General features: G+C 32.8%; 1 long non-coding RNA gene across 1 annotated transcript; it reads left to right on the plus strand.

Moving 5' to 3' along the window:
* Positions 1-1,922: 1,922 nt before the first annotated feature.
* LOC145663094 (uncharacterized) lies at positions 1,923-20,250 on the plus strand. Its single transcript, XR_014127152.1, has 3 exons — positions 1,923-2,272; positions 11,847-12,090; positions 19,681-20,250. It is a non-coding gene; the product is annotated as an uncharacterized LOC145663094 (long non-coding RNA).
* Positions 20,251-21,044: the final 794 nt, after the last annotated feature.

Raw genomic sequence — 21,044 nt, forward strand, 5'->3', positions numbered from 1 at the left:
TTTATAGGTGTAAAAAGATTTACATAGAGGCCTGGCAAACAGATTGCCACCGTTCCTTGTAAATTTTTTACGGTATATATATATATATATATATCCCTTCCGCGTCGTCCAAGTTGTATCGTCAAATTGAAATGATAAAAACTATTGCAGAAGCGAACCTCAACTATGTTGAAATTTTGATCGGGATCAGTCGGGTGGTTCAAGAGATACGAAGTCACAAACATAGTGACTTTCAGTTTCTATTTACTTAGATTTTCATCTAAATTCATACACATGTCCTTTTCTACTACTTATATTTTATTATATAAAAAAATGAATTGTCAAACTTATTACTAATTCGTACGTATATGAAACAATAACAATCGTCTTGAAGCAAAACCTATGTTGTTCCAAAAGCCGGTTGATGCAAGGTATTTCTGAACAAGTTTTATATTAATATCTGTATATTTTGCAATTCAATAAATAAGTTTTAAGAAAAGTATTTGGTCTAGGAATTAATTCGTGCGGTTGGTATGCACACATTGAAGCTGTAGTACAAACACAAAATACATAAATACCTTAAGAAAAATATTGTCCATCGCTAGCCACCACTTCGCCCATCTGTCAGGCAATGTACGGATTCCGTGGCGAAAGAAGTCCTCATCCTTGGAAGCGATCCAGTCAGAGACCCATGTTTCGATATCTTCTGAAGAAGTAAACCGCTGTCCAATCAAATCGTTGTTCATGCAATCGAACAAGTAGTAGTCCGAAGGAGCAACGTCTGGTGAATACGGCGGGTGGGGTAAAACTTCCCATCCGACATTTTCTAAATAGGTTTTGACCGGTTTTGCGACATGTGGGCGAGCGTTATCATGTTGAACAATAAGTTTATCATGTCTGTTCTCCCATTCTGGTCGTGTTCTGGCCAGAGCTTGCTTCAAACGCATTAATTGTCGTCGATAACGTTCTCCATTCATAGTTTCACCCGGTTGCAGCAGCTCATAGTACACCACACCTTTCATATCCTACCATATGCACAGCATAACCTTTGCACAGTGAATATCTCGTTTTGGTTGTGATGGACCTGGTTCACCTGGTTTCACCCAGGCCTTTTTTCGTTTAGGGTTCTCGTAATGGATCCACTTCTCATCACCCGTAATAATTCGATGCAGAAACCCCTTTCTGCTCTGTCGTTGAAGCAGCAATTCGCAAATGGTTTTTCGTCTTTCAACGTCTCTGTCTTTCAATTCATGTGGAACCCAATGTGACATCTTTTGAATCATTCCCATGGCTTTCAAGCGTTTGGAGACTGTTGTTTGATCAACGCCTAATGCTGCTGCAAGTTGTTCCTGCGTTTGACACGAATCCTGCTCGAGCAATGCTGTCAATTCTTCGTCTTGAAATTTTTTTGGCTGTCCAGCTCGCTCTTGGTCTGCCAAGCCGAAATCGCCATTTCTAAACCGTGCAAACCACTTCTGACACGTTCGCTCAGCTAGAGCATGGTCACCATACACTTCCACCAAAATACGATGACTTTCAGTCGCACTTTTCTGCATGTTAAAGTAATGCAGCAGGACACCCCGCAAAAACACTTTATCAGGCACAAATTGCGCCATGTTCACTTAACTACAAACTGGTGTTGTTGACGCTTTAATCCACTGCCCTATACTACGAACGATACGCGATGACAGGGGTTTGCAACACATGTGTGGATACACGGAACTGTGGGACGCTCCGTTCGTTGCGCCATCTCTTGTCCACCCGCACGAATTAATTCCTAGACCAAATAATATACGTTGTATTGGAATAAACTTAGGATTTGAAAGAAAGAAATAGATAGATAGATATTTTTTTTTTTTTAAATAGCGAAACCTTCCCGCAGGAATAACACGTTGTGTCTGAGGAAAAGTGTGCATGTCATGGTCACCGGCGGGCTATAAGGGAGAACAATGCATCATGGAAGCCAGTCCTCGCTACTGTTATACACGCAAAGACCTTTTATTATTGTTACTGCTAGTATTCCGTTCCAACATTGTAGGCTTTAGCTTCATTCTATACGGGTATAAGATCCAGTTTGCATTTTCTCCAATTCTACGATTTATAAGTGTAATTGATTCCTTGTTTTAAAACGAGATTTTTAAAATTTAAGTTAAGCTTAATGAAAACAGGAATTAATATTTGTTGTCTTAGGAAATAGTTTCCACTGACGATGCAATAGTGGTATATCATTCGAGATTTAGGTTAGAAGCTGAAAATGTTCCCACTAAAAGGACCATAAATTGTAATACAATAGGTAAGTAATCATAATTTTCTATTTTGATTTCCAAATTTAGACTATGTTACGAGAACTCTTAAGTTTCAAATTGTAATAACAGCCAAATCTTGGTTATTTGTGCTCAGATTATCCGACTTAAAAGTTATTCCTGCAGAATATTTTATTATTAGACATCATTATTAATAATATTTCTTTTGAAGGTGTTCTAAATATTTAAACGACAAAAAATTTCGAAGAAGTATTAACTGAGCTTGGATAGCTATTAGCGAGCATGTTACGTAAACAACAACAATCAAGAAACACATGTAGCATAAACACAATACTAGGCAGTGGCATATAAAGAATTTCATTCATGGGAAGGATCAACAACCCATGCTTATATCATTTCAGTACAACATACGTTTTTTGTATATACATACATACATACATACAGGGGTAAAAGTGGATCTGAAAAGGTAGAGGGACGCTTGAAGTACCGCCATCCCCCGTACCTATCTTTCCCCATTGTAATTTTTTTTAGGAAGTTGGGGATACCATAGATACTTTTTGAAAGTGGAGAATAAATATAGGTGATAAATGTTTATATTTGCAAAAAAATAAATAAAATAAAATAAAAATAAATAAATAAAATGAAATCTTTAAGTTTTACGGCCCACGGTTATGCATTTATATTTGCTTATCTTGTTGAAGGAGGGAGTAAAACACGAAAACTTCCCCCTTTTTTAAACCACTGATACTAGATAAGCAAATCGGACTGTAAAAATCATATGAAAGGTAAATCTTAGAACTAATTTAATTACAGCAATGTAGGTGTATGAACTTGGTGTCCTATGGTAAACTATTACTATGGCAAATTGTTACCTAAATATGTCCAAATTTTCGAATTCTGGGATTTTATTTGTGCCATTTTGTCTGGCGATTGATTACCACGAAAAATTGGGAATTCGCTGATATATAACAAGATTCGGGGAATTTCAGTTTCTAGAAATTAAATTTTAGATGCCTAAGATAGGTGTATTCAGTATAGACTCTTTAATGGTAAAACAGTCCTCCCCCCCCCCAAAAAAAAGAAAGATAAATATTATATGTATTGACACACATGCCTTCCACAAAGCACCATTTAATTTTATCCTTTGTGAAATTAAGAACGAAATTTACAATATCGAGTAATGTTTGCTTTCGAATTTTTCTCCCCTCCATCTTGACCAATTTTAAAACAACACATTCACACAAAATTTGCTTGTATATGTGCACATCTTTTGCAGCTACAGTTACTTATCTTTTACATACACACTTGAATTTTACTTTGTTCCTGCATCGAATCCACCTTTAAAATATATACATATTACTTTTACTGTCCATCATATCTATAAGAATTTTTAACAAATGTCATAATGAAAATAAACATTTTTAGGTAAAATAAAACTGATATTTTTGACTATAATTGAAGACTCGCTTAGAAAACAATGTAAATGTTAACAGTAGAGACAAAAGATAGTAAACTTGCCAAAGCGTCACAAAATAGAAAATACTGTTGCTTTGAAGTACAACCTAGCATATAACGAAGTATGAGAAACTAAGGCATAAACATATTTAAAAAGAAATAAAATAAAATAAGTACAACAATTACAAGGTGGAACTTAATTGTTTTCTATAACAAGTCTTCAATTAAGAAACAAACATTCTGATTATGTTTCATTCCTGAAACAGACCCGACCTTCACAATATATTACTTTTACGATTTCTTATCTTTCATAAAAAAAAAAAAAAAAAATGTATAAAATGGACAAACTACACTAAAATGCCAAAATAAACGTTTTAAAGCAAAACAGAACTGTCATTTTGGGCTACGATTAAGCATCAAACCTAAATAAAAAATGAAATGTGTTATTTCGGTGTCATGGTCTTAAAACAGAATAGTTTTTACTCGAAGCTAAGGCTGTTTACTTAAATATAATAACTATTTTCGTGCAGTTACTTACGTATACAACATTTATTTACAAGAAGAGGTGCTAAATAACTGTACTGAAACAATAGGCCCGGTAGTATTATTCTCCAGGTTTTCCGTTCCATGTTTTCGAATTTAATCGAATATTACAAAGCTATTGAACAATATTGATCATTTAATAAACTAGTTATTTACATACGAGTTTATTTATGGAATTGTATTAAATAAAAAAAAAGAAAAATTATATCGAAACACTGACAAAATATAGCCCTACTGGTATTTCATCTTTATTTAAGTACAAGGCAACTCATTAAAATTATACCTCATTCTTATCTGTAAATTATAAACTCTAATTAAAATAATATCTAGTAGTAGTTGCTTTAAAATACCTATCAATAGCGATTGTTTATTTTTACATGAAATATTTCATAATGCTACAATTGTTGCAATTTCATAATGAGGTGCTGACTGTACATTTGACACTCTTTCGCTGTAATTTTAGAGATATTTTTAAATTAATGAAATAGATTCATGTATTTTCTTATTATTTTTGTTAAAATAATTCGAATGATTTAGAACATATTTCTTCACACTATATTACTATTTATTCATTATTTCGAATTATTAATCGAACGGTAGTTCAACATTAAAATTATTAGATGAAAATTTCCATCCACTTTTTGAAATTCAAAAATTTGTTCAAATTATTAGATGTTCGAACTCTCCAGTAGCAAATGCACGAAAAGTAGCTTGCCATAATATTCGAATAGAGAATTATTATAATTTTATAAGGTGTGATATTTATAAATTCGGTGTCTATTCGGTACCAAATCCTTAATGAAAGTGTTTTTTGTTTTGCACGTTTTCCTGGATTCGATACCAGATGGAGGTATTGGCCTTGCATCCAAACGCAAGTAGTGGTTCGGACTGGTTTCCCGTATTATATTTCTTCTGTGCTGGAAGGGGGCCTTAACTTTAATCAATCAATCAATCAAGGAGTAATAAAAAACTTGTATTTTGGCTTAGCGTCCTTGCTTGAGGCATAATTAGCTGGCGCCATCATTTTTGCAGTACGAAAGGTCTAGAGGATTATTATTAAAGCTTAAGATCCATTTTATAAAATTTATGAAAATATTATATTATACTAGGGCTTATAGTGTACAGGGGTGTCCATACTCAGGATTTAGGATGCAGGTTGCGCTTAGAAATACATTTATGAGAATATTTAATTGAAAATGGAACTAACTGGAGAATGATAATCAGGGGCAGAGGGGAGGAGAAAGGTACATTAGGTGACAGAAAGGTGAATTTGAGTGGAAAATGCTAAATTTAGGATAAGAAGAGAGGAGAAAGGTACATTAGATGGCAGAAAGATAAATTTGGGTGGACAATGGTAAATTTAGGGGCAGAAGGGAGGAGAAAGATACATTAGGTAGCAGTAAGGTAAATTTAAGTGAAGAATGGTAAATTTAGGGGGAGAGAGGAGGAGAAAGGTACATTAAATAGCAGAAAGGTAAATTTAAGTGGAAAATGATAAATTTAGTGGGAGAGGGGAGAGGAAAGTGTATTAGGAGGCAGAAAGATAAATTTGAGTGGAGAATGGTGAATTTAGGGAGGGGAAGGAGAACGGTATATTAGATGGCAAAAAAATAGTGAAAATGAGTCCCAGGTTCGATTTCCAGTGGGGGCACTCGGTCGAAAAAGTGTAAAAAGCTTTCTCAGGCCAGCCATCCTGAAGGAGGTTTTCCTCATTCACACCAGACAAATGCCGAGGTAGTACCTAACTTATAGGCCCCAGTTCGCTTCCTTCCTTCCCTTTCCCCGGAAAGTGTGCTCGCCGAGGGACGTCATCCTTCATATGTGATGGGCTAAATTGCCATACATGTCGAAAGCCCACAAATCTAAACCCCCTTGAGTGATAAATGGTAAATTTAGTGTGAGTGGAGAAAGATACATTCGGTGGCAGAAAGGTAAATTTAGATGGAGAATGGTAAATTAAAATGGAGAATGGTGAATTTAGGGGAGAGAGAAGGAGAAAGATAAATTTGAGTGAATGGTAAATTTGGAGGGAGAAAAGTGAATTTGGGAGGGATGGTCACCTCTGATAATGTAAATTATAGGGGTTATAACCAGTGGCGAGGCTTGAGGGGAGACAGGGTAGATAGCGTCTACCCTTTAGAATTTTTTTATGTATTGAGCCATTAAGCCTAAATTACTAACTTAAAATTTTGTATTTTAGAGATTCTGAAATTAAAATTTCCTATAATTTATTCCCGGTTCCTCGTTATGAAGTTTCCACCATTCCCGATTGCCGTTCCTCTTTGGTCCGAATATTCGTCTCAGGATTTTCTTCTCAAATACTTTCAATCTGCGTTCTTCCCTTAAAGTAAGTGACTATGTTTCGCAACAATACAGAACGACAGATATGATTATTGTCTATATATTTTGTTTCAAATTCCTCAACAGAATTAGTGACGACAAAAAATTTTGAACTGAATAATAACACGAATTCTCTACTTTCAGTTGACATTTAACTTTTTCGTGGATATAATTTTGGTTTGTTAATATTGATCCTAGATATTTGAAAATATCCACTTTATTGAAAATATTACTTGATACTTTGACGCATCCATAATTTGCAGTATTACGATCCCAGTAAACTTTCATCTACTTAGTTTTTTCTGCATTTACTTCTAAACCTGCAAGCATTTAATAATGTCTGCATTTCTTTCTATTGTTCTCCTATCATTTATCAAATTCACATCATCAGCATAAGCCATAGCCTGGTGAATACAGTACCATTCAGCTCTAGGCCCTGATTGCTATCTCTGTTTTTTCCTTATAGCATACTCTAGAATAAAGTTGAATAATAATGTCGACAACTCATCTCCTTGTTTCAGGCCATTCTCGTCGGGGAAGGTCGTGGACAAGAATTTTCCTGCTCGGACTTTATGTTGGGATTCATTTAAGCATATCTTAATTAATGTAACTAGCTTTTCCGGTATTCCAAATTCTGTAAGAATGTTGTATAATATTTATTTCCTAATAGAATCATAAGTCTTTCTAAAATCACCGGGGTATTGTATTCTCATTTCTTTTTCGAGTATTTGTCGAATAGTAAATATGTGGTTTATTGTTGATTGACTTAGTTTAAATCCACACTGATAGTCTCCAATAGTTTAACGAGCGTATGGGATCAATCTTGATAATAAAATGTTTGAGAGGATTTTATAGGATTTTGACACAAGAGAAATGCCTCGATAATTATTACAATCCGCTTTGTCGCCTTTCTTGTGAATTGGAACAAGATTCATTCTTTCCACTCTTGTGGTAATTCCTCCTTGTTCCAGACAAGGAGAATGTGTTTGTGTATCTTGTTCCACAATTTTCCCCAGACGGAATTTCGTTTGAATCCGGAGATTTGTGTTTCTTTAATTTCTTTATAGCAATTTCTACTTCTGTTCGGCTAGGATCTGAAGTTTGTGGTTGTGATGTGAATCTCCCTTTCCCCACGAACATTAGCTTTTGATTGCGTGTTAATAAATCGTCAAAGAAATCTTTCCATCTATTCAAGATGTTATCTTTGTGAGTAAGAATTGTTTCATCGTCTCTCTTTAATACACCGTGTATGACGCGCGAGGTAGATACCCTTTCTTAAATTTGTTGATGCCCATGAACTACATGTCCCGAATTTTTTTCTTGTACTATTATCTTCAAGTTCATTAATTTAAGCTTTCAAAAAATTGCGTTGCTCTCTTCTAAACATTTTAAAAGTTTCTCATCTCATGTCAACGTAATTTAGCGTAGGTATATCGTTCGGATTTTGTAACCAATGCAGTTTCGCCTTTTTTCCCCCCTTCTCCGTTAGTTTGGTGAATTCCTGGTCGAACCATGATTTGTTCCTACGTATTTCCGCGTGTCTCAATTTTTCTCTTGCTGAAATTTTAATGCTGTACTTAATTGGGACCCAAGTATTCTCAACATTATTGCTTTCAAAAACGAGAATCTATTACACTTCATTCTGGTATTCCCCTCTTACCTGGTTCTCTTCTAATTTCTTTAAACTAAACCTCTCCGTTTTCAGATGTTGAATACTGTCTTTATTTAACAATAATCTCTCTTGTTATCGCTGTTACCAGATAGTGATCAGTGTCACAGTCGGTCCTCTGAATGAGCGAACATCAATTATGCTAGGCTGTCTTCTATTATCTACTAAAACGTGATCAATTTGATTGTGTGTTCTTCCATCTGGCAAGGCTCATGTGTATTTATGAAGGTCGCGATGTGGGAATTTTGAATTATTTACGATAAGTTTTTTGGATGTTCCAAAGTTCACGAAACTAACGCCGTTGTCATTACTTTAATTGAGGAGACTTTTTGAAAACACCCTGTTGCCTTACATTCGTATTGAAATTCTCTAATACAATTTTCATATAATATGGCGGGACTTGGTCGAATACCCATGCAAGGGCGCCAATTTCTCTGTAAATTTGGGGGGGGGGCATTCAGATGTAAAAGATATATATATGAGGATTTTAAGACAAGTTGCATTCAAATTATGCCAAATATTGCATATTCATAAATACAATAAGGGGCCCACATGAGCTTCGGGGGAAGGGCACGCCCCCCAGAATTGGCGCCCTTGTACCCATGATACTTCTTCTTAAAAAGTGTCTTTTATATGTTTTTAGACATATTAAAGAATAATTTTAAGTCATTTCTTTAAAAAATGTTAGCACACTTATTTTTTTGGAGTATACGGTTTTATTGTGGATCAAGTTGGTATCACTTTGTGTTAAAAATGATATTGAACTTTGGCCTTATATATCACTATCAATCTTTTTTTTTTTTTTTGCTGAGCAAAACTTTTTTTTTATACAAAGTTACACTTACATTTATTTGCAACACATGTTATTACAGAGAATATAGAAAATATATTTCAACAATTTACGCACTTATTTTATATTTGGTTATAACAATATTAGTTTTATTAATTATCACTTATTATTTGATGAGGAATGTAGCTATTTATGTAACATAAAATATACTGTCCAAAATTGGAAACTTTCGAAGTGAATGCCACAAGGAATGGTCCTAGGGCCAATTACATTTTAAATATTTTAAATATATGAAAATGGTTGATTCTTCGTCTAGTAGCAATTGCGAGAGTTTGGTGAGAGGAGAGTGATTACAAAAGGAAAATTTCATCCTATTTTGGAAAACTGTTTAAATGACTTTTTTCTGTTAGATAATAGTACACTAACATTCACTGAACACACACACACACACACACACACACACACACACATACACACACACATATATATATATATATATATATATATATATATATATATATATATAAGTTTTGGACACCTCCCAAATTAATTGCCTACTTATATGCCTGTACATGTAAATACATAAAATAATAGAAAATGTTAACAAATAATACACTGTAATCAATGATATACATGATTTGTTATATTTTTTTATGTAGTTTTTATATATTGTAAGCTATAATAATTAATTGTAGTGTGATGCTAAATAGTATAGCACACAGTGGACTAGAAAACTAGAAGGAAGGTTCTTACAATAGGCGTAACTAGAGGGTGACCAATCTCCTACTCTGCAAAAAAAAAAAAAAAAAAAAAGTTTTTTGACACTTTTTACAAAGTACTTTTTAAGAGTAATATATCAAAAAGTATCCAAAGTGTTGTACCGGTGGAAAAAAAGAGAAAAGTATGTAATCTATTCTAACAGTTGTTAATAGGAACTGTCCTACAAGTGTTCAAAGTGTACCTAAACCCCTGATGCACCCAATGAGTATAAGTTCAGAAACGACTTATGAAAATAGTTTGGACACTTCACACATTACCGATATTCTGTGAACAAGTTCATATAACACTTGTTTGCCCTTTTCTGATATTTTTGGACACCCGGTAAGACATACACAAAAGTTTATTTTGGGGTATCATTTTTTAAAATTAATGATTACATAATGCAATTACACATTTAAAAAATAAATAAAAATAAAAACTGGAGAGACATGGAATCGATCAAGGGGCCCCTTACCCAACAGATTGTATTTTACTGCTGAGCCCCAACATATGAAACATAGCCGCGTCAGAAGTAACTACATAATCTTTTGATTGCATTACTCCATTATTAATAGTAAAAAAGATACCGTTTTTTAGTTTAATATTTCAGTTCTTTGGTATTTTAATATAAATAGTTGTGTTCAACAGAAAGTGATAGCAGAAAGACATCATGGAGACATTGTATTTTCATAACAAGTATGCATTTATTTTCTTTAACGCTTTCTTTTGTCTTTTTGTTCAGGATAAGGCTGTCTGTGGGAGGTTCACTATTCTTAAAGGAGCTCTTACTTCGAATCTCATAATCGTACTTGCCTGAGCTCAGGCTCGCTATCTTTTTTCTTAAAAAAAAAGAAACATCATAACCTGATGTCGGACCCATTTACCTCACTAGGCTTGCGTTTGTTGGTTAGGCTTGCCAATGTTTCGAGCTCGTTATCAATGGGGATAGTTCGCACTTGTGTTTGGGCTAAGTATCCTCATTGAGGCTTCGTTCGTTCGGACTTCTGGCTTGCTATCGACTTCTTCTCTAATGTGTTTGAGTGCTCCAGGTTGATTGATGCTGAAAACCAGGCTCGCCAGTTTGGATATCACTGCAAACTACATTACCATCTGTATATAATTTTATCGTTAGGCCAAAATAAAGTTATAATAATTGCATTTTGCAACTATATCCTAGATATGTAAAACTATGACTGGAAAATATGTAACATAACTTCGCAAAGTACTTGACAAGAAGAAATATTTTAAATATATAGGGTAGCGCAGAGCCAACTGACATATTTCAGAGTTGAATATTGTGCAGGCGCGATAGCTTGGAGGGGGTTGCAGATGGGAAATTGGAAGTGCATAGAATGTCATTTCATAAGCACCTATGGCATTTACCATGGATATCGTTGCAACGTTGAACAACGTGTTCTGTGTTCGTATTTACTACAAGTTTAAGTCAGTTATTAAAGATAATCGATTCTTCAGATAATTTTCCGTGGTTAACTGACATGGCTTGAAAGCTTTTTTTTTTTTTTTTTTTTTTTTTAAAGGAAATATACAACAAACTACATTATTACTCTGTGCTGCCAATTCCATAATATTCATTCAAAAATAGTGGAAATCCATAATGCTGTAATATAACAAATTTTAAGTGCATTAGTAGGTTAGAATAAGATACAATATTAGAAAAAAGAGAGAGAGAGAGAAGAAAAAGGGGAAATATCTAAAGGAAAATGGATATCCAGATTTCATACGTTGTATTTGATGATTATTACTTAAAGGGAAACTTTGTGGTGGACTCCATTGTAACTCTTACAGCGTTCTTATGAAATGGGATCCTATCCTCTTCCAATTTCCTATTCGTAACTCATTCCGCGATATTCAACATATTCAACTTTGAAATGTGTCAATTGGCTCTACGCACCCTGTATCTACTGGATTGGAACCAACTTTCATGAGTTAGAGCTTTTTGGATAATTACAGAATACTTTAATTTTTTTCCCCTATTCTTTCCATAAAATGTTATAAAAGTGTTTAAAAATTGTTTTATTTTTTGCAGTGTAGAACCCCGTTGGCTCCTTCTCTAAAATACTGTCGGATCACTGACTGAAACTTGTGGTAGTTCAGACTATTTTTTGAAAGGAAGAGTATGAAGATCAGTTAGAGAACCTCAAAAAAGAGGTCAAGAAGGAATTCATCCCAATCTATAGAAAATACTTCAAGTTGTTTAGGAGTGCCTGAGTTCAGCAGGTTCTCAAGTTGCCTTTCTTGAACGCATCAAAACATAGCTAAGAACTACTATGGTAAAATAATACTTAATATTTATTTCCCCTAAAACTCTTAAAAGTGGATATTTTTATCTAAATGAAATATGCGGTTAACTATAATTTAAATAATTATGATACATTAAAAATTGTTAAGATAAATTATAATATGTGGGAAATCTGGAGGGCACTGATTTCGCTTTAAAAAAAATGAAATGAAATCTTCGAGTTTTATGTCCCACGGTTATGCCGGCTAGACAAAAGGAGACTGTGATGATGAGAAATGAATGAAATCGTGGAATGAAGAAAGTAGGAGGAAGCGGGAGATTCCCGAAGAAACCCACGCACACGGTGTTTGTCCACCACAAAGTTTCCCTTTAAGTAATGATCATCAAATACAATGTATGAAATTTGGATTCCATTTTCCTTTGGATGGATATTTTTGTCACCTTTTCCACTTTTTCTTCTCTCTCTCTCTTTTTTCTAATATTGTATCTTATTCTAACCTACTAATGCACTTTAAATTTGTTATATTATAGCATTACGGATTTCCACTATTTTTGAATGAATGTTATGGAATTGGTAGCACAGAGTAATAATGTAGTTTGTTGTATATTTCCTTTTTTTAAAAAAAATAAAAAATAAAGTTCCTTTACTTTTCAACTTAAATAAGCTTTAAAGAAGAAAACTCACTTTGACTCAAACCATTTTCTACTCACTCATTGTGTAAAAAATAGATTTAATATGTATTAACGGAAAATGATACAAATATAACTCTAGCTTATGAACAAAAATACAATATAAGAAAAGGACCTTAAGATCTTTTTTAAAGAAAAATCATAATGGTGATTAAATAAATTATATTTGTAACGATATAACTTCATGCATCATAAAGTAAATGTAACAAGACATTTGATTCAGATTGAAATACTAAAGTAAGTACAGACTCTTATCTTTTATTGCTTGATAAGTGTAATGTATGCAGATTGGTTTATATAGACCAATATCATAAACAACGTAATATTTATTGCTAGGCCAGAGTGATTTGCATCAACTTGTTCTGCATACTCCCAGTTCATATACTTTTGCTCTAATATATATTAGTGTCAGGAGCGCTTGTAAAATTTTTCTAAGAAGGAGGAGAAGGCAAAAGATCAACATACAACGATTCATACGTGCACATAACATTAGTACTTTATGTAAAATTACAATTATTTATGCACATAGCATGTGTTAATTACACTAAATACTCGTATACTATAATATTACAGTATTTAAGCAAATTTAATATGTGTATAAGCAAATATAATCTGTTTTGAAATACTGTTATATTTCGAAAAGGTAAACTTTCTTCGAAAATTTAGAATTAGAAATTTCCACTCCCCCCCCCCTGCCTCACTCTGGGAGCAGCCATGAATACAGTATATTTGGAAAGTCTCTGATGGAATTTTATTCATCAACTAGCTGAACCTCTGCTCTCTACACAGTGCATCATTTACATATGAACATGAATCTCCTTGTCATTTCCCACAACATCTATACATGTCCCTTGACAGACACAAGTGAAAGACGTCTTGATAAAAATTGGCAAGGGATATCATAAAAAGATTTTTTCAATATTTCGCTCCGTTTGTAAGATTTGAGCCTGCTTCCGGTTGAAGTTTCTAATTCAAGTACGATCAATGTTTTCTTTCTTCTTGCATGCAGTATGTAATAAGCAAATACATTACACACCTAATTAATTATAATGTGAGTGATATTTAGTGTTTAAAACACTCCAAACAATAAAGATTCATCTTAGACTGGATAAGTGGTTATCCTTTGTTTTTCACTATCATTTGGCCATGAAACAAAAGTCGGAGATATATACTAACCCAGCATACAAATGTGTAGTGTTGGGATGTATAACTCGTAGGATATTATGTTTTACTTTTTAAAAAAATTACACTTCCAGTGTACCCCTAAAAAAATGTAATAAAGAAATCACGCCATTTGTTTTACATATCCAATTAGAACTGAACAATCTACACAAAATTTGCAATGGATCAGTGAAAACGGCATCTTTCTAGAGCCTATGGTTCCCGAGAACTGACTGTCGAAAGGACTGGCCACAAACAAATTTTTCTTGATCACAAACATATAAACCCAGCATTTTAATACATAGATAACTTAAAACAATAAACATCAGCAACTTCCGAAGTTTGCATTTTAATTCCCCACCCAACACAAGTACATACTGATCATGTGTAAAGAATGTTCTTCGAGGTACATTGGAATGTACATGATAGGTACGTGAATAGAGCAATCATGTGAAATACACATGTAAGGAATAAGGTTACTTCCGGCCAAAAGTACGTGCATGACACATACCGAGGAATGTATCTATTATGTGTATATCACGTACCGTGTATGTACTTGACACATTTACTTGGCATTGGCATGTGCCAGGAATATACTAGGCATGTCAGTAATGTTCCTTAGGGCAGTGCTATGCAACTGGGGGTGCGAGTACTTAAATACTAAAACCTTAACGCTTCATTTTTACGGTCGAATTTAGAAGCTTGTACTTTTAAAAAAAAACAAGCAACTAACTCTGAAAATATATGCCCTCCTCCGGCATCTGTGTGGCAATTTAACTATCTATTAAAATACTACAGTAACATTTACGAGCGACCGAGCTCTAACCTATAATCTTAGCATTCAAACCTTTGATTTACGGTTATTTGGGATTTCACGTTTATAACAAAGACAAATATTTTTAAAAGAGTGTAGTTTAAATAAATTACTGAAATAAATATTTTTCACAAAGTTTATCCTTTTAAATTATTGTTCAAAGGCCTTTGCCTTTAGTAAGCCTTCCCCGAAATACATGCAAATGAATTGTGCTGCCATCTTTGGAGCTCTTTTAAAATACACATATATGTTTCTCGACAATGAGATCTCAGAAACTACAGGCTCTAGAAAGATGACGTTTTCACTGATCGATTGCAAATTTCATGTAGATTGTCCAGTTCTAATTGAATATTTAAAAAACATGGGCACTATTTCTTCAGTACATTTTTACGGGTACGTTGGAAGTGTTGAAATTTCAAAAAAATAAAATAAAACATCACATCCTAATCATTACACATTCCAACACCACACTGTTGTATATAGCGGTTGTATATGTCTCCGGCATTTGTTTCATAGCCAAATAATAATGGAAAAGGAAGGATAACCATTTCTCCAGTCTAAGATGAACTTTTTTGGGGAGTGTTTTTCCCAATAAGCACCATATATAGAACTGACAATATATTAATTTTGTATGTAATGTATTTGCTTATTACATACTGCATGCAAGAAGAAAGAAAACACTGGTCGTACATGAATTAGAAACTCCAACCGGAAGTAGGCTCAAATCTTGCAAACGGTGCGAGATATTCAGAAAAATAATCGAAAAATCCCCCTTTATGATACCCCTTGGCTATTTTTAAATCAATACGTCTTTAACTTGTGTCTGTAAAGAGACATGTACAGATGTTGTAAGAATGATAAGGCGATATATGCTCATATGCGAATAATGCGCTGTGTAGAGAGCGCAGGTTCAGCTAGTTTCTTGCAAAAATTCTTCAATCGAAGATTTATAATCGCCACTGATTTTCAATTTTGTCGATATTATCTTCAAATTCCACAGAAGGTGAAAGAAGAAGCTAAATCAGTAAAAGATGTTTCACCGGTTTCAAGCTTATTGCCACTGAAAAGCGACATTTCCTGAAGGATGTCTATATTATCAGGCTGAATTTCTTTAAGGAGTTAGTTTATACTTAAACTTACGTCTTCCCGAAAATTTTATTTCACGTCTAGTTTTAACGTACAGGTTTTGAACTAATTCTCTGCTGTGTAACGTCACAATATAACCATCAATGCTAATTTTATGAGGACAATTCTGACAGTGGGGTTTAGAATGTTACAACCTAGAGAACGCATCAAACGTCAGAAAATTGCAAAATGACACACACAATATATTACAATGTGGCTAAACTCAGAAAGTGGCTATAGAAGTGAAAAGCATATGGCTAAAAAGCCACTATTGGCTCTTTGGAAATTATGTGACTAACGACGTTCTCACAATGGCCAGATCTCGTCACAAAGTGGCTAAATTGGCAACCCTAGTCGCAATACGAAGCAACTTACGCACAACCATGCCATGGTACATGGGGTATGTGCCATTCACATTCCTCACATTCCAGTGAAGCATGTAAAAGTACCTTTCAAGTGTCAGACATTCCTCGAAAGGCACGTACCTAGCGACACGTGCTATGCATATGAAATGTACATTTTTCAAGTACCAGGTACGTAAACGGTACATATGGAACTTAAATGGCACGTTCCTAGAATGTACCTGGTTGGGTGGGTCTTAACTTACTTACTTTATGTATTACCGCTAGATGTCTAATATATCTTGAAACTGAACCATGGTGGAAAGACTACACCATTCTCTGAACGTGTTTACGACAGCTTATAATGTATAAGATAAAATGTTTGCAATTCAACATCATTTCTTGATAGCCTACGTATTATATGTTGATATTTTATAATGCTTGCGTAAATACTGTCCTCGCAATAATCATGTATCTTCTGTAAGTTGTAAATTATGCATCTTACCTAAAGCTATCAAGACCGAACTCAAAAAATAAATTAAGAAGGGAATAAACATATTATTTATTTTTGAATAATAATAATAATAATAATAATAATAATAATAATAATAATAATAATAATAATAATAATAATAATAATAATAATAATAATAATAATAATAGAAAGGCTTGAATTTGTTATTGAACCTTGAACTTACTAATAACATGGAGCTCTAAAACCACAATGTATAATCAACACAAGGACGCAATAGTAAATATATATAGGGTAAGGGTGGCGCACTTTTTAAAAGAAAGAAAAGAAATTAATATTTTTGTTTTTATGCACTTCAAAAACAGATTATATGTAATTTCAATCACTAATGAACAATGGAAATGCACATTAACTAGGTTATTGACAGCCACTTAACATCATTATGCACCCCAAAAAGTGAATATTTTAGCCATCAGAGAGAGAGTGTCAAACGAAGAAAAAGTTTATTACCTTACACATTCTTCCTGGTAGCCCGCAGTTTGTTGTTTAGTATTCGTTCAGAAGTAGAACACTTATCTGAGAACAATGAGCATGTTTCTTGTAGCCACCTTGGGCACATAACACTTTGTATTCAGTCTGCGCTGGATATTGTTTCTGCATACAGTTCTAGGCACTCAAAACATTCATTTTCGTTGTCACCAATAGAACTGTCACTGTCATACATGGCAAGCGAAGATGAGGACGATGATGATGAAGAAGAAGAGATTATTCGGCGGCTTTTGCCAGTCATTTGCTTGGGACGTTGTAGGTTCTACTTCAGAGCATCATACTTCAACTTTCTTCTTCGCAATGGAATCTTCTTGGGAGAGAACATCAGCTGTTTGTTTTTTATTGATGTATTCGGTCTGGGGATACTAGGAATTAGAGAAATTAACTTAATCACCTTATTCAGAGTCATTGGAGCGATGTTGTTTTACCCTGCGGTATCGCTGGAAGTGCCATGTTGTGTTGAAGAATTATTAGAGGTTTCGGTAGTATCACGAGATATGCTTGGTTATGGTGTTGGATTCTGTAGAACTGGAGATGCGTTAGCATGCGATTTTGGAGCGTGGCTTGGATGACGTATCTGTTGAGTCTTGATTTGTGATACGTCGGAAATTTTAAACGCATGATCAGGAATAGCACACCTATTTAGAGGAATATTCCAGTAGCTTTAAAACCGGTAAGTCCATTGTCTGTAGTTGCTGAGCGTTCCCATTCACGGCAATGTAATGCACCAAACTAATGAGGTGTGATTTTTTTTTCGGTTAAGATTCGTTAAGAACCTGACTTACTAAAAATAATACAAAAATTACCATTTTTCTTTCGCTTGTTTATTCATAAGTTAAAGAAGATAATGAAATGCAACTTACCACAATCATAGATAATGTACTTTTACAACAGAAAACACGAACCTGAAGAATTTTCAGTGTTGCCATCCACAGAAATTACAGTGTTGCCAGAAATATAACGCCCCTAAAATCTAAGTTAAGACAGCGAGTAGAGGACCGATCTCAACTGCATTTGGTTACGTATCATGTTGTTTTGGTTTCCTGTGAACTATTTTTTTTTAAATAATGGTTATATTTAGTTTGTAATAAACAAAATAGTTTTAACATACAGTTATTAAAACTAAATAATAATGTTCTAAAATGTAGATGCTTTCTGCCTTGTCTCCCGGCAAGGCTCACCACTGATCGATCATATGTGATCTTTAATCCACAGTGCATCGGTGGCGACTGCCCACAGTGCTCTCAGCTCTCATGGTTTACAGAAATATCTTCAGTTATATATATATGTAACTTCCCATGTAAGTTCCTTCAAGAGCCGCCACTGCTCAAATTTATCTTATTTTACAAATAGATCTACAAATCTATTACAAATCGTATTTTCAAAGTGATATTTAGTGCTGAAATGACACTTTAAAATGATGGTGTCTTAGTAAAACCTAGGGATCTTTATTTTTAAAGATCGGTTATAGGGCAAAACTTAATTTACGAATTAACATCTGCACACCTGTACTATACTTCTGAAATAAAACTACCTACAAAATGTTCTACGGTTCGATCTCAACTCATGCTATCTAATAACTCAATTTCATCAGAAGTGGCGCTTACCATTGTTTTCCCTAAGCCGCTCAAATGTGTCTTCCGCTATTTAGAGGTTTTCTTCTTTTCTTCTCGAACTATTATTTCACATGTATATCCCATAGATTTTCTGCCAGTTTTTTTTAAATACTTTTGTTGCATGCCTTCCCACTTCTGGGGTAATTAGAAACATCAAATAAGCAAATTACATTCTGCCTGCTTACGTATACAGCTAGAGTTGACTTTTTGAGCAGCGTCTTGCTAATTATTCTCGTTTTTTAGTGGCGAATTTACGATATAAAGTGAAATTACAGATTGTAAAATTAGCAGCTGTTTCGAGATAACTGAATCTGATTTTAGAGCAGAGATAAAACTGTATTATTATTATTATTATTATTATTATTATTATTATTATTATTTACTGTATTAATTAAATTTCTTTATTTTTTCGAAAATAAATTTAACAATCCCAAGTGTCTTAAAACTACCTATACATTGAAGAATATAAAGCTATTTAGCTTAAACTTTATTTTAATGATAACGGCAATACTACTACTACTACTACTATTATTATTATTATTATTATTATTATTATTATTATTATTATTATTATTATTATTATTATTAATAATAATAATAATAATAATAATAATAATAATAATAATAATAATAATATAATGTTTTCAAGTTTAAAATTTTGAAAGCTAAGATTGTCCACTGGTTTGTAAGACCCTGTCTATTTATTGACTCAGCATTTCTTAATGAATTCTTCTATTACACTTAGTACTTAATTGCTATTAATATGTTGTTAATATCCATTAATATGTTAGTATATTAATAAAGACAAACATTTATAAAAGTTAATAAATTTTATTTTTTTCTTCTATTGCAGGGGATGTCTCAAAATCCAAGCACTTAGAGAAGATTTCTGCTACCTTATATACGTGGCTGTAAACTTGAATTTTATGAGAAAACAAAAGTTTGGTTGGGCTCTTATTCGAGATGATATCGTTTCAGCACTCTGTATAAAGCTTCCAAGAATGGTTACTGAATTAACCTCTGAAAATCATGATTTCAGATCTACATTTTGAACATTCAATAACAGAGTTTGTCTTAGTGAAAAGATCAGTGAACTATGGAACACAAATTCACGAAATCACAATCTAGTCACGTATTTGATGTATAATTTAGATAAACAAATAACATATGACATATGTGTTTACGTTTTCTAGAAGTATTTTCATTTCCACCTATATTAAAATTCCACCTATAATATATAAAAATGCGGTATGAATAGTTAGTTAAAAATTATATTACTAATATTTATATAAAAACATCCGTTTTAATTTAGGTTGCAACATAACATTGAATGAATTAGTCTATTTGTTAATTTAATTAGTGATGTGCTTAAACGTTCAACTATTCAAACATGCATTCTTCGAATATTTTAAATTTTTTTACCAAAATTATAAATCGATTGTTTAAATTTTATTGGAATAAAATAATAGTAAATCGAAAAACAAGCGATTGGTTGAACGTTTATTCGAATACCAAATAACTCATAAATCATTTACTCGAATAACGAACAATAGATAACTAAGTTTATTCAAAAATGTTAATTCATTTAATGAAAAATGGATTAAATGTTTATTCCATTAACGAACATTTATTCTATTAAGTATAATAAATTAGAAGGTTATTCGAATAACAAATACTTAATTGAATTATTTGAATCGATAACAATTGATTTTATTTTTTGAGTAACGAACAGTATATTAAATCAATTGTAAGTAATTAAAATTATTTAATCAATTATATGTTATTAAAATAATATAATCAATTATTTGTTGTTCAAATAATTTAATCTATTATTTTTCATATATTCAGATAATTTATTTTAATAAAGCATTAACAATTGATTAATTTATTAGAATAACGAACAACTGATTAAATTATTTGGTTAATTACAAATGAATGTTTATTCAAACAACGAAAAATTGATAAATGTTTATCAATAATGAACAATTGATCGAACATTTATTCAAATAATTATTAAGTATAATCAAATAAAGAACAAAAATTTAAATTATTTGAATAATTAGCAACTGCACAAACATTTTAATAACGAACAATTGATTAGATTTTTGAATAACAAATAATTGATTAATTTATGAGAATAACAAACAATTTATTAAATCATTTGAATAAGGAACACTTGATTAAAGTATCTGAGTAACGAAAAATTGATTAAATTTT

The sequence above is a fragment of the Thermobia domestica genome, chromosome 1 (genome assembly GCF_964235325.1).
Source record: "Thermobia domestica chromosome 1, izTheDome1.hap1.1, whole genome shotgun sequence".
In the NCBI taxonomy this organism is placed as follows: Eukaryota; Metazoa; Arthropoda; class Insecta; order Zygentoma; family Lepismatidae; genus Thermobia; species Thermobia domestica.